This window comes from Eriocheir sinensis, chromosome 41 (genome assembly GCF_024679095.1).
Source record: "Eriocheir sinensis breed Jianghai 21 chromosome 41, ASM2467909v1, whole genome shotgun sequence".
Lineage (NCBI taxonomy): Eukaryota > Metazoa > Arthropoda > Malacostraca > Decapoda > Varunidae > Eriocheir > Eriocheir sinensis.
This window is the reverse complement of record NC_066549.1, coordinates 10,826,775-10,843,301: the sequence shown is the minus strand read 5'-3', so window position 1 is coordinate 10,843,301 and position 16,527 is coordinate 10,826,775. Positions and strand designations below refer to the sequence as shown.

General features: G+C 45.9%; 1 protein-coding gene across 2 annotated transcripts in view; it reads left to right on the top strand.

Annotated features, from left to right (window-relative positions):
* The window catches only part of LOC127009638 (ligand of Numb protein X 2-like), a 68,919-nt gene that overhangs the window by 3,880 nt on the left and 48,512 nt on the right, over positions 1-16,527 (top strand). Inside the window, exon 1 of one of the 2 annotated variants that reach the window (XM_050882891.1) lies at positions 7,033-7,437. The exons of the other annotated variant lie outside the window; for it this stretch is intronic. The gene's annotated coding sequence lies outside the window, so the exon portion shown is untranslated. Of the gene's footprint in view, positions 1-7,032; positions 7,438-16,527 lie in introns of those variants that run through there. 2 annotated transcript variants of the gene reach the window in all.

Genomic DNA, 16,527 nt, shown 5'->3' with positions numbered 1-16,527 from the left:
GGCTGACTTGAGTAGCATGTCTGTTATTGTTGACTTTCTCTCTCTCTCTCTCTCTCTCTCTCTCTCTCTCTCTCTCTCTCTCTCTCTCTCTCTCTCTCTCTCTCTCTCTCTCTCTCTCTCTCTCTCTCTCTCTCTCTCTCTCTCTCTCTCTCTCTCTCTCTCTCTCTCTCTCTCTCTCTCTCTCTCTCTCAATTTATTCATTTATATTCAACTTCAAAGGGAGATTTTATGCAAAGGGCGGAAAGAAAAAAAAGTGCGAACAAAAAGTGGGCTCCTACAGAATTTCATGTGGTACAGGTAGAAATAGGACGTTCTGATGTATGTGGGTGTTGGTGGGTGGGTGTTGGGGGTGGGTGGGGGGGGCGTGAGCGACAGGCCGTAGTTCCATGAAGGGGCAGCCGGTAGCCTTGTGTGTGCCCTCAATTATATGCTGTCACCGGATTGGCTCTCCCGGTGGTATTGCGTTTCTCTCTCTCTCTCTCTCTCTCTCTCTCTCTCTCTCTCTCTCTCTCTCTCTCTCTCTCTCTCTCTCTCTCTCTCTCTCTCTCTCTCTCTCTCTCTCTCTCCCCCCCTTTCCCCTAGCCCCCCTCCCTTCGCCAAGACCCGTGCAGCATCTCTCCCCTTAGCCGCCAGATGCCTCCTAATCGCCCGTGAGGAGCAAAGCTACATTCACCTCGTTTCTGCCTCGTGTCCCTTGGCTCGTCTTTGACTCGCTCTGAAGTGCCTTCCCTTGAGGACTTGGCTTAGCAGATGGCGGAAAGGCTTCTCGCACCTCACCACCTCAAAGCCTCACACGGAATTTCAGCCTACATATTATCACTTCACCCGACCTCACCTGTTTTGTGTCAAAGGTCGAAGAAAAGGAGGAGAATGAGAAAATTCCTACAGCTCTTTAAAGTTTCAACTCTCTCCCACCTCACTGTAATGTCCGCCCCCTTCCACCCCACCCCTCCTTCACTTTACCTCATTTCATATTCCCTAATATCTGTTAAAAGCGAAAGTTGGAGAGGACGAGGGTGAGAAAATTTTTGCAATTCAGCTTAGTAACACCTTATCTCTATGTTATTCTGGTCGTCTATTCACTTCACCAGCTTCCCCATATTTTATGTAAATGAACCTGAAGGAGGAGGAGATTGAGGTGGTTCTTATAGGTCGTTGTAAGCCTCTTCAAAACACCCAAACTCCCTTTCGTCCCTCACCTCGGCTCCTTAAGCAAATTCCACAGTCCAACACTGTCTCATATATATATATATATATATATATATATATATATATATATATATATATATATATATATATATATATATATATATATATATATATATATATATATATATATATATATATATATATATATATATATATATATATATATATATATATATATATATATATATATATATATATATATATATATATATATATATATATATATATATATATATATATATATATATATATATATATATATATATATATATAAAACATTACAGTTCATGATTGTTTAGTTTTCCGCGCTCACCAGATACTTAAGAGTTTTTTCGTATAGTTTTCTCAAGTCTTCCCCACTATATGAACATCAAACCATAAACAAGAATTTTTCGTAGTGTTTTACGTTTGGTTTGGGCGCTTACGAACCTATCCGTTGTATCGAACTATTAACATAAGAACATAAGAACGTAAGGAGTCTGCAAGAGGCCGGTTGGCCTATACAAGGCAGCTCCTGTACACTCAACCCCACCTTATTTCACCATCCATGGCTTTATCTAACCTCTTCTTGAATGTAGCTATGGTATTGTCACCCACAACATGGCTCCCAAGCCTGTTCCATTCGTCCACCACTCTATTGGTGAACCAATTCTTGCCTATGTCTTTGTTGAATCTAAAATTTGTCTAACTTAAAACCATTGCTACGCGTCCTACCTGGCTCTTTTACTTTCAAAATCTTATTGACATCCCCTTTATTAAAGCCTTTCATCCATTTATAGAGTTCGATCAAGTCTCCTCGCAACCTTCGCCTTTCTAGAGAGTGGTGGAATTCGTCTCGTTCTGCTTCGTGTTAAGGGGAGGAGGATGAACATGAAAAGCTATTGATGATATAGATGACTGGAGAGGTAGGATAAAAGTGATCTCTATGGCCTCCTTTCATAAATATTATTCCTTCTTCACTCCTCAAGAAAATATTACACGTGGTTTAAAATCTCTAATAAAAGTGGTTTGCTTCATTATTTCGTAGGTGTTGGGATCTAGTGGTATGCTTCCATCCTTTCCTTGGGTTTTGATAACGGCGCCTTCTGAGCTCTCTTATTAACCGAAGTGTATTTTGCATTGTGTATTTTTCAAAGAGCCGTGAGGGTTAGTTGTTGAGAGGTTTGGGCGTGTTGATAGAGGCCGGCATTTCAGCAAAACATTTCAGTTTATCGGTGTTGCAGTGTTCCATGGCGGCGCAGCGAGGTGTGTGTTGTGACGATCCAATCCAAGGTGTGTTACGGTGTATTGGTGTAGCTTTTCCCAAATGTACCTCGGCGTCATTAGTGCAGTGGTGTACATGGCAGGGCGTGGAGGTGTTTGGTGTGGCGCTGTCATGGCGGCAGTGGTAGTAGGGTTATTGCTGTGTGCCCTGTCGTGCAGAGGGTGATATATCGCTGTCTTCTGCTGTCGGCGCGTTTCTCTCGCCTGGCTGTGTTACGCACCACCAAGAGAGAGAGAGAGAGGGAGAAAGGGAGAGAGTGGGAGTGTGCGTGTGTGCAAATATTTCATGCAGGAAAATGTTTCACTTCTATTTCCACCGTAGAACCGTTGAAAGGCACGCGATTGCAGGAATTTTTTTTTCCTTTTAGTTTCATTTCATTATTTGTTTGCCTTGGAAAACCGAGAGAGTGGGAGCAATGCAGCTTCTCTGGTAGTATTGTTGCTATTGTTGTTGTTGGTGGTGGTGGAGCGGAGGAGGGAAGGAAGAAAGGAAGTATTGGTGGTGGAGGTTCCATGGTAGTAGGGAAGACGAAGAGAATGGTGGTGGTGGTCTTAGAGAAACAGACAGAGAAACACAGAGAAACGGACAGAAATAGACAGAGAAACACAGAGAAACGGACAGAAATAGACAGAGAAGCAGACAGAGAAACGGAAAGATAAATTGACAGAGAAACAAAGAAACAGAAAGAGAAACAAAAAAAGAAACAAACAGAAAGAGAAACAGGCAGAGAAACAGGCAGAGAAACAGAGAAACAGACAGAAATAGAAAGAGAAACAGACAGAGAAAGAGAAACTGAGAGAAACAAAGAGAAACAGAGAAACAGACAGAAACGGAAAGCTAAACAGACAGAGAAACAGAAAGAGAAACAGACAGAGAAACAAAGCGAAACAGACAGAAAAACGGAAAGAGAAACAAAGAGAAATAGAGAAACACACACACACACACACACACACACACACACACACACACACACACACACACACACACACACACACACACACACACACAGAGAGAGAGAGAGAGAGAGAGAGAGACTTCCTTCTCTGCCTGTCTGGTGGTTTCTCTGTCTGTTACGTATTTACAAGTGGCTGTACGTTTTTGTTTGTGTCAGTGTCTGTTTTTGCCCGTCTCCGACAAGTCTCGTTTATCGAATGACTTATTTCTTTATTCTGTTTTCCATATTTTTCCCGTCAGGATTTAAGCTCTTAAACGCTCTTGTTAGTGTATGCTTGTGCAACTGTCTTGTTTTTGCTCTGCCTGCCTGCCTGTCTATTTGTCTATCTGTCTGTCTATATGTATGTTTGTATCTTTCTGCTCGCATGTCTGTCCCTGTGTTTTACTGCCCCTCTCTCCGTTTGTCTCTGTTTGTTGGCAAAATGTTTGAAAGCAAAGTTACAAATGAATTTCGTGTGAATACATTTAGCGTCTGCAGGAATGCACCAAAAAATTATGGTTTGCTTTTTTTTAGAACAAAAGGTTTTCAGAGTTTTCATTTTAATACTCGTAACTTTTTGAAACAATGTGGTAATGAACAAAGAGGCTTCTATGGATCAAAGAAATTGTTAACATTATTTTCAATAATACGAAATACACTCAGAAAATATTCCTAATTTTCTGTCTCGTGTTCGAGACGAATTTTGAGGGTCATAAAAAGTCGGTCACCTTGCGAATTCCTTTTCTGTAACATGAATTTGAAGGCAAAACATAAAATGAATGAATGATGTTAGATCATTATGGAGAAATTCTCATCATTAGAATAACAGAGACAGAAGGGTGTGTGATGCCTCTGGGTGTTTTCCGCTTCTTATCGTGAGTGGATCTCCTCCCCCGCTTTTCTCATACATTCTTTTCCATTTCCTTTTTCATATCCGCGTCACGAGCTGCATGCTGCTCTTCTCCTTGCTCTCGTCTTGATTACCTGTGTTAGTGAGATGGCATTGTCTTCAGATGAGTGATTTAATTTTACACAACACACAACAGAACCGGCATTGAAACGAGCAACTTATTCACCCAAGACTTACTCGTCCATTATTTTGAGAGAGAGAGAGAGAGAGAGAGAGAGAGAGAGAGAGAGAGAGAGAGAGACACACACGCACACACACACACACACACACACACACACACACACATAGAGCTGAAGGAGTGTTCTCTTATCTCCCTGACGTCACTGTCCACCGTTACTGTTTTTTGCCTGTCTAAACACCTTTCTTCTACCCTTCCCTCGCCTCCTATCTCTCTTCCTCTTCCCCTTTATGCCTTCTCCACCGCTGTCTCCTTCTCTATCACTTCTTTAACTTTTCTTCCCCCTCTTACATTACTCCACCCCTCCACTCCAGTCCTCGCTGTGCTCCTCCTCTCTCCCTTCCCTTCCCTTCTCCCTCACCTTTCCTTCCCTTCCCTTCCCTTCCCTTCCTTTCCTTTCCTTTCCTTCCTTTTCCTTCCTTTTCGTTCCCTTTCCTTCCCTTCCTTCCCTTCCCTTCCCCTCTTTCTCCCTCCCTCCCTTCCTTCCCTCTCTTCCCCTCTTCTCCCCCGCCCCTCCCGTTCCTTTGCCCTCCCTTCCCATCATGCCCCCCTTCCCCTCTTCTCCCCACCCCCCACCCCTCTTCTCCTCTTCCCTTCTCTTATCTTCCCCTCTCCAACCTTTTACTCTGACTCGCTACGTATACATTCCTCGCAGTCACTCACATTATTTTCCCCGCCTCTTTAGATTATTATTATCTGGCCGCGGAATGAGACGACAAAGACGACGACGAAGGGAAAGATGAAGACAGGGAGAAGGAGGAGGAGGAGGAGAAGGAGGAGGAGGAGGAGGAGGTATTTGTAATATAATCAAGTATGGAAATATACAGCGTGCGCCCTTGGCCTCAAAATAGCGAAGATAAACAGAGAGAAGCTAATGGAGGAGTTGGATTAGCAGCGGGAAGAAGCAGAAAGAAGAGAGAAGAACATGCACAGGAGGATAAGAGGAGAACAGAGAGAGGGTGGAGCCATGAGGGACAGGATTATAATATCTGTTAATTATACCCCGCCGCTGTACTGTCGTTTCTTTCATCCCTGCCTCCCGATGTTCTCTATTTCTTCCTCTTATTCACCCCGACTGACTTTCCTCTCCTTCCTTTCCGTCCATCTACATATGTATTTTTGTTTTTTTCCTTCTTTTATTTTTATCTATGTTCATTTTCGGTGTTAATTTACGTTTTCCCCTGACTCTCCTGCCTTTCCTTCTCCCCCCTTCGTCTTCCGCCTGTCGTTTCTGATTTCTTCCCCTTTTCTTCCTCCGTCATTCCTCTCTTCCCTTCCCTCTTTGTCTTTTTCGTTCCTGCCTCCTTCTTTTCTCCTACTTCTTCCTCTCTTTCCCTCCGTCTTTACTTCCTTTCCTTCTATCTACATATGTATTTCTTCTTTCTCTCTTCTCCCCTTTTTTATTGATTTCCATCTGTTTCCTTCTCCGTCTTCCTTCTGCCTGTCTTCCCTTTTTATACTTCCGTCTTTCCTGTCTCCCCGCGCCTCTTTGCTCTGTTTATCCTTACGAATACCATCTGCCCATAACTGACTCTGATAAGAACAGAACCTGCATTAGCAAGTTGAAAGGGAGGAGGACGAGGGGGTGGAGGAGGAGGAGGAAGAAGAAGAAGAAGAAGAAGAAGAAGAAGAAGAAGAAGAAGAAGAAGAAGAAGAAGAAGAAGAAGAAGAAGAAAAAGAAGAAAAAGAAGAAGAAGAGAAATAAGATCCTTTAGCTCTTACGTCGTAGAGAGAGAGAGAGCGTTATAATCAAACCCCTTTGGCCGCCGTCTTCAATATGCCAAGGAGAGCTAATTCCGATCTGTTTGTTTACACTGCTAACTCGAAAAATGGGGGGAGGGAGGGGGGGAGGGGGGAAGGAGCGAGGGGAAGGGAGAGTAAAAAGTGGGTGCCTGCTTTTCCTTCGCTTTCATGTCAAATGGTGAGTATTTATCAACTCTCCTCCTCCTCCTTCTTCAACTGTTATTCTGCCTTCTCCTTACCTTCCTTCAACTCATTCCTCCTCTTCCTCTTCTTCCTCCTCCACCTTCTTCAGTCCACCTCCTTCTCCTCCTCCTCCTTTTTGTCCTTCTCGGCCTTCTTCAGCCTTCCTCCTCCTCCTCCTCCTCCTCCTCCTCCTCCTCCTCCTCCTTATACTGGTCCTTGAGATCCTCGTGCTGCTCCTTCTCTTGGTATGCTGCTAATTTTTCTTCCTCCCTCCTCCTCCTCCTTCTCATCGTCCTCTTCCTCCACCTTCGCCTGCTACCTCCTCCTCCTCCTCCAACTCCACCTCCTCCTCCTCCTCCTCCTCCTCCTTCCGAGCGCGTGGAGGCATGGAGCCAGGCAGAAAGCTTGGTAATGGGACAAAGGTGTTCAAACAGTTGGTGGTGTTTTGTTCCCAAATGGTGAAGGGTGGCTGGGCAGGGAGGGAGGGTAGGAGGAAGGGAGAAAGGGAGGCTGTGGGGAGGCACCGACTGGTAGGAAGAAGAAAGTGCATGGGGGTGACGAGGGAGGAGGGAGGAGGGTAGGCATGGCCAAGAGGTCTGGCCAATCAGTTCTGCCTTACACCCCGCTGTGACCACCACCGCCCTCCACCACCTCCTCCTCTTCCTGCTCCACATCCTCCTCCTCTTCCACTCCACTCGTCCTCCACCCCTCCGGCTCCCTCAGTCTCCGTTTCCACTCCAATTTGCGTTGATCGTACCGCCCATCCAACGCCGAGAACCCTCACTGACCCTTCAACCCGTCACTCCCCTTCCTCTACTTCCACTTCCCTCCTCTCTTCACTCTCTTCTTCCTCCCCCTCCTCCTCTTTCTCCTCGTCCTCCTCCTCCGGGCGGGGTTCAAGATGCCTACGGGGACAGAGCAGCACGCCGTGGCGGTGACTTACGCCATTCTGGTGGTGCTGTTACTTATCCTCTACGTCCTCTATACCAGCCTGGTGTCGCCCCTACGCTAGCCAGGTAACACCCTTGCCTCCATCTCCCCAGTATTCAGCTTCTCCTCACCTCACCCAGCGTTCCCCCTCCCCTCTACCACCCCAGTAATAAGCCTTTCTGTACCTCATTCTGCGTTTCTCCCCCCATCCAAGATCCTGCCCCCCTCTACCACCCCAGTATTCAGCCTTTCTGCACCTCATCCAGTTCCCCCTCCCGTCTACCACCCCAGTAATAAGCCTTTCTATACCTCATCCTGCGTTTCTCCCCCCCATCCAAGATTTTGCCCCCCTCTATCTCCCCAGTATTCAGCCTTTCTGCACCTCATCCAGCGTTCCCCCTCCCCTCTACCTCCCCAGTATTCAGCCTTTCTGCACCTCATCCAGCGTTCCCCCTCCCCTCTACCTCCACAGTTTTCAGCCTTTCCTCCCCTCACCCATCATCGTCTCCCATCTACCTCCCCAGTATGCAGCCTTCCTCACCCCCTCCTGTATTCAGCTTCCCCTTCACCACCCCAATATTCACTCTTCATTCACTTCACCAACATTCACCGTTCCATCACTTCATTCTTCACCCCATTCTTCATCTCCCTCTCCCTCTCTCACCTCTTCCTTCACCCATACCGAACTTCAGTCTTGTTATGGCGGTCCGTGTCGCTTCGAGAGTTATGCAAATATGGCTTTCCCGCCTCTTATCCTCCATACCTTATTTTTTTTTTATTCCTCCATTATCCATGTAGTGCTCTTATGTCTTCTCACGCCTTCACCCCAGCATGTCTGCACTCGTCATTATTATATGTCTGTCCTTTCTTTTCCTCTCCTTCCTAGCTGCCCTCGTTCATTCGTGAACTATTATAGGTATACCCTGTTTGGTGCTGTTTGGGTATGTTATCTTCCTCGTTATTTCTGCCTACCTGGTACGCGTCTGTTTTGGAGTGTTATCTACCTTGCTAAACAGAAAACACATGGTAGATAACATACCAAAACAGCACCCACTGCTTTCCCAACCCCTCACCTCACATTACTTCCCGTTACCTTTCCTTACCTCACCTCACCTCACCTCTCTTCACCTCAGTTCATCTCACCTCACCTCAACTCACCTTTCGTTACCTCACCTCACCCCACCTTACCGCACCTCACCTCATCTCACCTCACGTAACTTGCCCTCGCCCCACTTCATCTTCCCTCCTGCCATCCCTCCTCCGCTAGCCAGGGCAAGAGCCACACCTCACTTGTAGCGTAATTCCTTGAGGCGCTTCTCACTCTTACACTAACTAGGTGCTCCCCTCCTCCCCTACACCTGCGCCTCCTTTTGCCTCTCGCCTTTCGTTAGCAAGGTGCATCTTCTCCCCCAATCCTCTTGTTCTTTTCTCGCGCTGTCTCCCTCCCCCCTTCCTTCACGTAAACAGGCATCTCTCAGGTAGGCCCTCCATCCCCGGCCCTTCTGCTCTCCCTCTTCTTATTATATCCAATTATAGCCTTCTCCTGCCAGCATTAATTAATTTAAACTTTTCTTTTCGGTTTTATATTTTATCTCTGTCTTCGTTGTCGTCGTCCTCGTCGTCGGAGTTGTAGTCTCTCTCTCTCTCTCTCTCTCTCTCTCTCTCTCTCTCTCTCTCTCTCTCTCTCTCTCTCTCTCTCTCTCTCTCTCTCTCTCTCTCTCTCTCTCTCTCTCTCTCTCTCTCTCTCTCTCTCTCTCTCTCTCTCTCTCTCTCTCTCTCTCTCTCTCTCTCTCTCTCTCTCTCTCTCTCTCTCTCTCTCTCTCTCTCTCTCTCTCTCTCTCTCTCTCTCTCTCTCTCTCTCTCTCTCTCTCTCTCCTCATTTTTATCATTAATTATTATTATTATTATTATTTTTATTATTATTATTATTATTATTATTATTATTATTATTATTATTATTATTGATGGTATTGTTGATATTTTGTTGCTGCTGATGTGATAATTGTTAATATCCTTTTTAACGGGATTTTTTTTACCTCTTCCTCCCCCTCCCCTTCCCCTCCCTTTTCCCCCTTCCTCCCTCTCCCCCTCCTCCTCCTCCTCTTGACTCTGCTAGATAGACTGAACCACTAACGTAAGTAGCCTAGCTCTTTATAACCCGCCAGGATTTCAGTTGCCTTCTCATCCATGTTTTCTTCGCTACTTTTTATTTGCCTGTTTCACTTCATTACTTAAACGTTTCTTTCTTACTTTCCAGGTACGTTGAAACTTGGTGAACGTCCGGGACTCAGGGCCTCGCCGTACGTAAGTGTTCTCCGCCACCCACTCGTCTCGCACACATCCGATGAAAAATTAACTCAGTCACATTCATCACCAAGAATTTTATCATTTATTTTTTTCATCACGGTCAGTAACAAATGCAGGGAGGGATACGTGTGACGGGTGAGGGTGCCATGGGTGTGGGGAGAGGGGGGGGGGGGCGCACGTTTATCATGATTAGGGTAATGAACGGTAACTGGCTTAATTATACCTGGCGATTAATTAACGACCGTGGTCTGTTCCCTCCGCCCGCTTGGTGTATGGACCGCGCTGGGGTTGTCTACTTGTTACGGGTGATTAGCGTACAATTTGTTGTGGGTCGCTCGTTCGATTGCTTGCTCATTAAACAGAATTACGAGAGAGAGAGAGAGAGGGGGGGGGTAAGTTGGGGAGGGGGAGGGGGGAGAACGCGTGCTTCCTGCGCCATCGCTTCCTCCCTCCCCCACCGTTTGAGATCAGAGGAGAAGCACAGCGTTCCTTGCATCACCATCACCACTATCGCAACCAACATCACCACCGCCACTACCGCCATCACCATCAACACCACCACCACCACCACCACTATCGCAACCACCACCATCTATTCGCCTTCATCTATTCTGTCCTATCCTACCACACGTAGATTACTAGTAGTAGCGGTAGTAAACAGACATCCTCGCCACAGACTGATACGTCTTCTGGTGTCTGTTCTTCCTATGTATTCCTATGTATCACCACCACCACCACTACCACTATTTCAGCTACCATCACTACCACCATCCCCTTAACTTTTATTTTCATCCTCTCCACCACCACCTCCATCATCATCACTAAAAACGAGACGAAAGAAATGCATTAAGTCTGAGAATAATACCATTTTTCTTCTTCTTTTTTTCCCTCTTCTGTCAGCGAACCTCCTCAGTTTTTGCTGCTATTATATTACTTTCTCTTTTATTACAACACATTCAATATTACTACTATTACTAGGCCTACCACCACTACTACTGCTACTGCTTTTACTAGTACGACTACTACTGTTGTTGTTACTACCATTACTACTTATGTTACTTCTACTACTACTATTATCATTATTTCCTCGTGCATGTCCATTTCTCTCTCTCTCTCTCTCTCTCTCTCTCTCTCTCTCTCTCTCTCTCTCTCTCTCTCTCTCTCTCTCTCTCTCTCTCTCTCTCTCTCTCTCTCTCTCTCTCTCTTTCTCTCTCTCGCAGGCGTTATATAAGAATGTTAACGATATCCTCCACTATCATATAACCTCACTCTTTTTTGCGTCATCATCGTAAGTCTTGCTGCGGGTCCTGCGTCTTTTCCTTTTCCCGCTGCTTCCTTTCTCTCCGCGCAGGTATTAGGGAGGCGTCTTTACCGAGGGTGTTACGGTGATCTTCTCCGTGATATATATTTTTTTTTTTCTGGAGTGCGATGCGACAATATCAATGCAGCTTCCGGGGTCGTTGTCTCAGTCTCCTCTCCAAGTCTTCAGGAAGAAAAGGAAGAAAGAAAGGAGGAGAAATAGAAGCCGAGAGAAAAATAAAATGGTGAAATAGGAGGAAAGGGACGAGGAGAGAGGAAGAAAGGCTGAAAGAAGCGACTGAGACAACAAGACTTCACACGTATAAAAAAAGAAAACAATATTGCAGTTCGCAGAGTAAAAGTGATAAAACGGCAGAGTGTGTAAATAAAGGAAGAGAATCCGTATATTAGGGCTTAACGGGCTGGGCTGTGGCAATGCCCGCCCACTGGAAACGATACCCAAGGCGATAATAAAACGATGAAGGCTTACGATGGAGTCTCAGTAAGCGGGGAGACGTGCAGCATCCGACGATGGGAGGGGGAGAAGAAGAGGGAGAGGAATAGAAAGGCAGAGGAAGGGGGAGAGAGGGAGTGTGTGTGTGTGTGTGTGTGTGTGTGTGTGTGTGTGTGTGTGTGTGTGTGTGTGTGTGTGTGTGTGTGTTTGTGTGCGTGTGCGTGTTTGCTGTCTTGAGGGAGGAATGAGTGCCAGAGGAGAAGAAGGAAGAAAGGAGGAGTAATAAAAGCCAAGAGAAAGAAACATTGTATCTAAGGAGGAAAAGGAGGTGGAAGAGGAAGGGAGAAGAGAGGCGGAAACAAGAGAAGGAGAATGTAAAATAAACCACTGCGAAAGATTGATGAGGGATTAGGAAAAGCAGGAAGAATAGGAAAGCTCGGGAGGAATTAGGAAGAAAAATATTGCTTGAGGAGAAAGGATTAAATTAAAGAGGCGAGTGATGGCGTGTGACTGTTTTACGTGCGCCAGATCTTGTCTCTAAAATCATCCGGTAAAAGCAGTGGTGGTGGTTGTGGTGGCATAGTGGTAGGTGGGGGGGGGGGGTACTGGTGGATGGAGAAGAAAATCTATTCAGAGTCGTTACTTTTTATATTTATTTCTATTTTTGCATGTTTTTCATATCATTTTTCCGTCATTTCCCTCGCGAGTCTAAGTATGTAACGAAACTTTCATCTGTTCGGCCGCAGTAGCCTTGCACCGACTACACTTTCAGGCGCCGGGGAGGGAGAGTGAGGCCGGGTGCTGGGTAAGGGGGGGGCGCTACAGTGAAGGGAATAGTTTAATTACTCACACGTTTAGGAGACAGGCGAGTTAGGGTGACTGTCACCTCCAACAGTATCCAATTTTTCTTAGGTGTCTGTTTCTCCTTAGTTTCACCCCTTCTCTCCCTACTCTCCCGCCGCCGCTGCCGCCACCGCCATACTTTGCTTCATCCTACGTCGCTGAGGATGCTCGTCCGGGGAGCTATTAGGGCGCGGCGAGGCTGTGAGTGGTGCTCGGGCCGCGCCGCTCTTAGCCACGAGTGCTGGGGCGCCGCAGACCCCTTAGTTGGAGTCCCGGTCAAGGAGCTGAGCTTAAGGAAAGCGTTCATTCAAGAAACGCTCCGGAAGGAAATGTTTTGTGGAAATAAAATGTGTAAAATCCATGCCGAGTAAATGTGGGTCGTGCGCCACCGAGGAAAAAATAAGTAAAACCAGTCAACGGCTTATGGCTTCCAAACGAATTATTTTGTGTAAATGTGATTAGCTGTTGCGGAAAGTGGGCAGGTTATCTAATATTTTCACGGGCAGTTTCATAGCATTTTCTTTCCCTCATCGAGTCGCAGTGGCCCTTACGTTTGCCTGCTTTTCCTTTCTCGCCTTAGTATTGATGATCGAAATCCATGCGGCTGATGCACAGCTACTTCATGGAGGCTTTTATTGACTCGGTGGTTAAATGCTGTAACACGCACGGGAAGTTCTTCACGCGGCGGTGACACTCAGTCCGGAGGGTGGATGTTGTCTTGTGCCTAACGCATAATCCTAGGCTTTGTACGCACCGGGATATCGCTCCCAGTGACACACTCACTACATCGTTTATTTCATTCAGGTAATGTTTTGTATTTTTATATTTTCTTGGCACGGTTGCGAGAACATGATTTCATAACCATGCAGTCAGTCGATCATGGGCTGTGGGGAACGGTGTAGGAATTTTCGCATCCCAAGCTCAAATGTTGAGCTGCCCGTAATCTAAACAGTCTTCAAGTTACTGCTTCAATTACTGCATTGTGTCGTAAGATATATAGATGAAACCATTGTATGGCGTTTTTATTTTCATGACTAAGTTCTTTTGAACCTCGCTTGCCCATGGATGTGGTACCGAATGTAAACTAAAAAAAATGTGAGCCCTCAGACTTTTTATATCTATTGGGATGAAATTTGTACAGTGCTTGCTCTAGATTTACAAATGTGACTACCACGGAATGTGTCAGGGAGTGAAATAGAAAGGGAGGTGTGTGTGTGTGTGTGTGTGTGTGTGTGTGTGTGTGTGTGTGTGTGTGTGTGTGTGTGTGTGTGTGTGTCGGTGTCGGTGGTCGTGCGTGCGTCTCACCGAGAGTAGAGGGTAAAGTTTTGAACTGGGTCAAGGCGTGGCTTAGCAATAGGAAGCAAAGAGTGCAAATCAATGGTAAAAGATCTGACTGGGGATGTGTTACGAGTGGGGTCCCACAAGGTTCGGTATTAGGTCCACTTTTGTTTATTATTTATATCAATGACTTAGACACAGGAATTAGTAGTGATGTTAGTAAATTTGCAGATGATACCAAGATCGGTAGAGTAATTGAGTCGGATCAGGACGCTAGTATTCTCCAAGGTGAACTCAACAGATTATATGACTGGGCGGATAAATGGCATATGGAGTTCAATGTAGGGAAGTGCAGTATTCTGAGTGTAGGTAAGAACAACCCCTCTCATAACTATTGCTTAAATGACACTCTTATAAGCAGGTTTGGGTGCGAGAGGAATTTAGGGGTCTTAGTGAGCTCTGATCTCCGTCCAAGGGCACAATGCATTCAAGCTAGAAATCGAGCTAATAGGGTACTGGGATTTATTTCAAGGAGCGTAAGCAACAGAAGCCCCGAAGTCTTCCTCAAACTATATTTAGCATTAGTTAGACCTCATCTTGACTATGCGGTTCAGTTCTGGTCACCCTACTATAGAATGGATATCAAAATGTTAGAATCGGTGCAGAGGAGGATGACTAAGATGATTCAGGGGTTGAGAAACTTGCCATACGAGGAAAGACTCAAACAGTTAAACTTGCATTCTCTAGAAAGGCGAAGGGTGCGTGGAGACATGATCGAGGTTTATAAATGGATGAAGGGCTTTAATAAGGGAGACATTCATAAGGTTTTGTTGGTAAGAGAACCGGGTAGGACACGAAGTAACGGGTTTAAACTGGATAAATTCAGATTCAACAGGGACATAGGCAAAAATTGGTTTACTAATAGGGTGGTGGATGAGTGGAATAGGCTTAGCAGTCATGTGGTGAGTGCCAATACAATTGTCACATTCAAAAATAGACTAGATAAATTCATGGACAGCGATATTAGGTGGGGTTAGATACACGGGAGCTTAGGGTCAAAGGAGCTGCCTCGTACAGGCCTACCGGCCTCTTGCAGACTCCTGCGTTCTTATGTTCTTATGTTCTTATGTTATCATGCCACATCAGCGGCTGAGGAGGCTGACCTAAGCAGACCCTCTACGCCCGCATCCCTGCTTAACTGAGTAGGAGAATGGTGTTGCAGTCCGTAAGGTGGCTCCTCCCAGTGGTGTTGGTGTCATGTCTCTCGTGTGCACCCCTTACCGAGTTATTTACTTTGTCCGGCGAGCCTTTCATTTGCATATCGCTGCTGTCCGGACGCTGTCATAGCTGTGACTGGTGGACTGGTGAAGTAGAGTTACTGAGGAGTTTGCGTGGAGGACTGGTGAAGGAGAGTTGTTAAGGAGTTCCCCATTAACGTGAAAAATCTCATCCTTCCTTTACGTCTTATCATTCGTGACTTCAACAAATACAAAATGTCACTAGAGGCACGAGTTGAGCGGCGTCTCACACAAGGGGCATGTACGAGTGTATGATGTATGATGCAAACGTTAGTTATCGCAGTTATTTTCATTCACTTAATCTTGCTACCTGAAGCTGCCTTGTACCTGTACTGATCTGCTTTTATTGCTTTTCTCGTTCCTAACTGTAGAGATGTCCGGGTTACACACCCGAGTAGAAAGGCCTAGTAGGTATAGAATATAACAGGATGAATATGAGAAAACTCTCAGCTATTTTAACGGTGTATGAAAATTGGACACCCCCCTCAAAAAAACAAAAAAACAAAAAAAAACACGTGCGGTGCATTGGCTAACTGAAGTGGCCCAGAAAAAAGTCTCCAGCATTCAGCAGAGCGTTCATCTCAGTTCCCAGCAAACTTTGAGCTCCCACCTTTACACGAGAATTTTTGGTTTCGCTCGGAAATAAAAGATTCCTCATCGAGGCCGACCTCTACTGTAAAAAAACTGATCTTCCGCTTCGCGGACGTATTCGCAGGAGAACAAAAGGAGGAACCACCACCACATGTCTTGCTCAAGGCTTTGGTACGATCACTCTCGGGCTTTAACAATAAAACACACACACACACACACACACACACACACACACACACACACACACACACACACCGTGGCGCAGCTGGTTAGAGAGCTGCGCTGCCAGGCTTCATAGCCTGACACGGCGGCTGTTCCAGCCCGCTCAGGCCGGATTATTTCCGTTGTAGGAGTGGTTACTGTCCCCGCTTGAGCAGGGGGATGGGGTGTGTGGTGTGTGAGGTCCTGGCAGTACCCAGAGATCGACTATAAAAGAGCACTTGCACATGTCGGGAGGGTACCTGCTGGCGATTACGAGTCCAACTCGTGATCAGGCCGTGCTGAATTACACACACACACACACACACACACACACACACACACAGAGAGAGAGAGAGAGAGAGAGAGAGAGAGAGAGAGAGAGTATCAGAGAGAGAGAGAGAGAGAGAGAGAGAGAGACTGTTATACGAATAGAGGTGGAGAAACAGACAGGGCGATAATATCTTATTTCGTTGGGAAGAAGGTGTATGGTTGTCTGTTCCTTTCCTCTAGTCTTTTAGAACACCAGCGGCGTCAGGGACTGGTGGTATTATAGCGGCTGACCTGTGATTCCCTGGACGATACAGTTTTATAGTCGAATTGCAAAATATTGCATTACCCTGATTTGCGATTTTATGTCGAAACTCCTTTTCTCTATTTCAATCAGCTTGTGTTTCAGCACGTACAAACATGATATTCCTTTGCTGAACAGATCATGAGCCAAGACCTGTCATCTTTAAGCCTAGTGATTTTGTACTGGTCCTTGAGGACTTGTTCATATTGACTGATTAGTTTTCCATTATTTAATTTAGTTCTCTGAAAACAGCTGTTCTAGACGGAGGTAGGGGTGGCGTCCTTGTGCCCGTCCTGCTGATGAGGCTCAATTAATTAATTAATGTAGAGATACT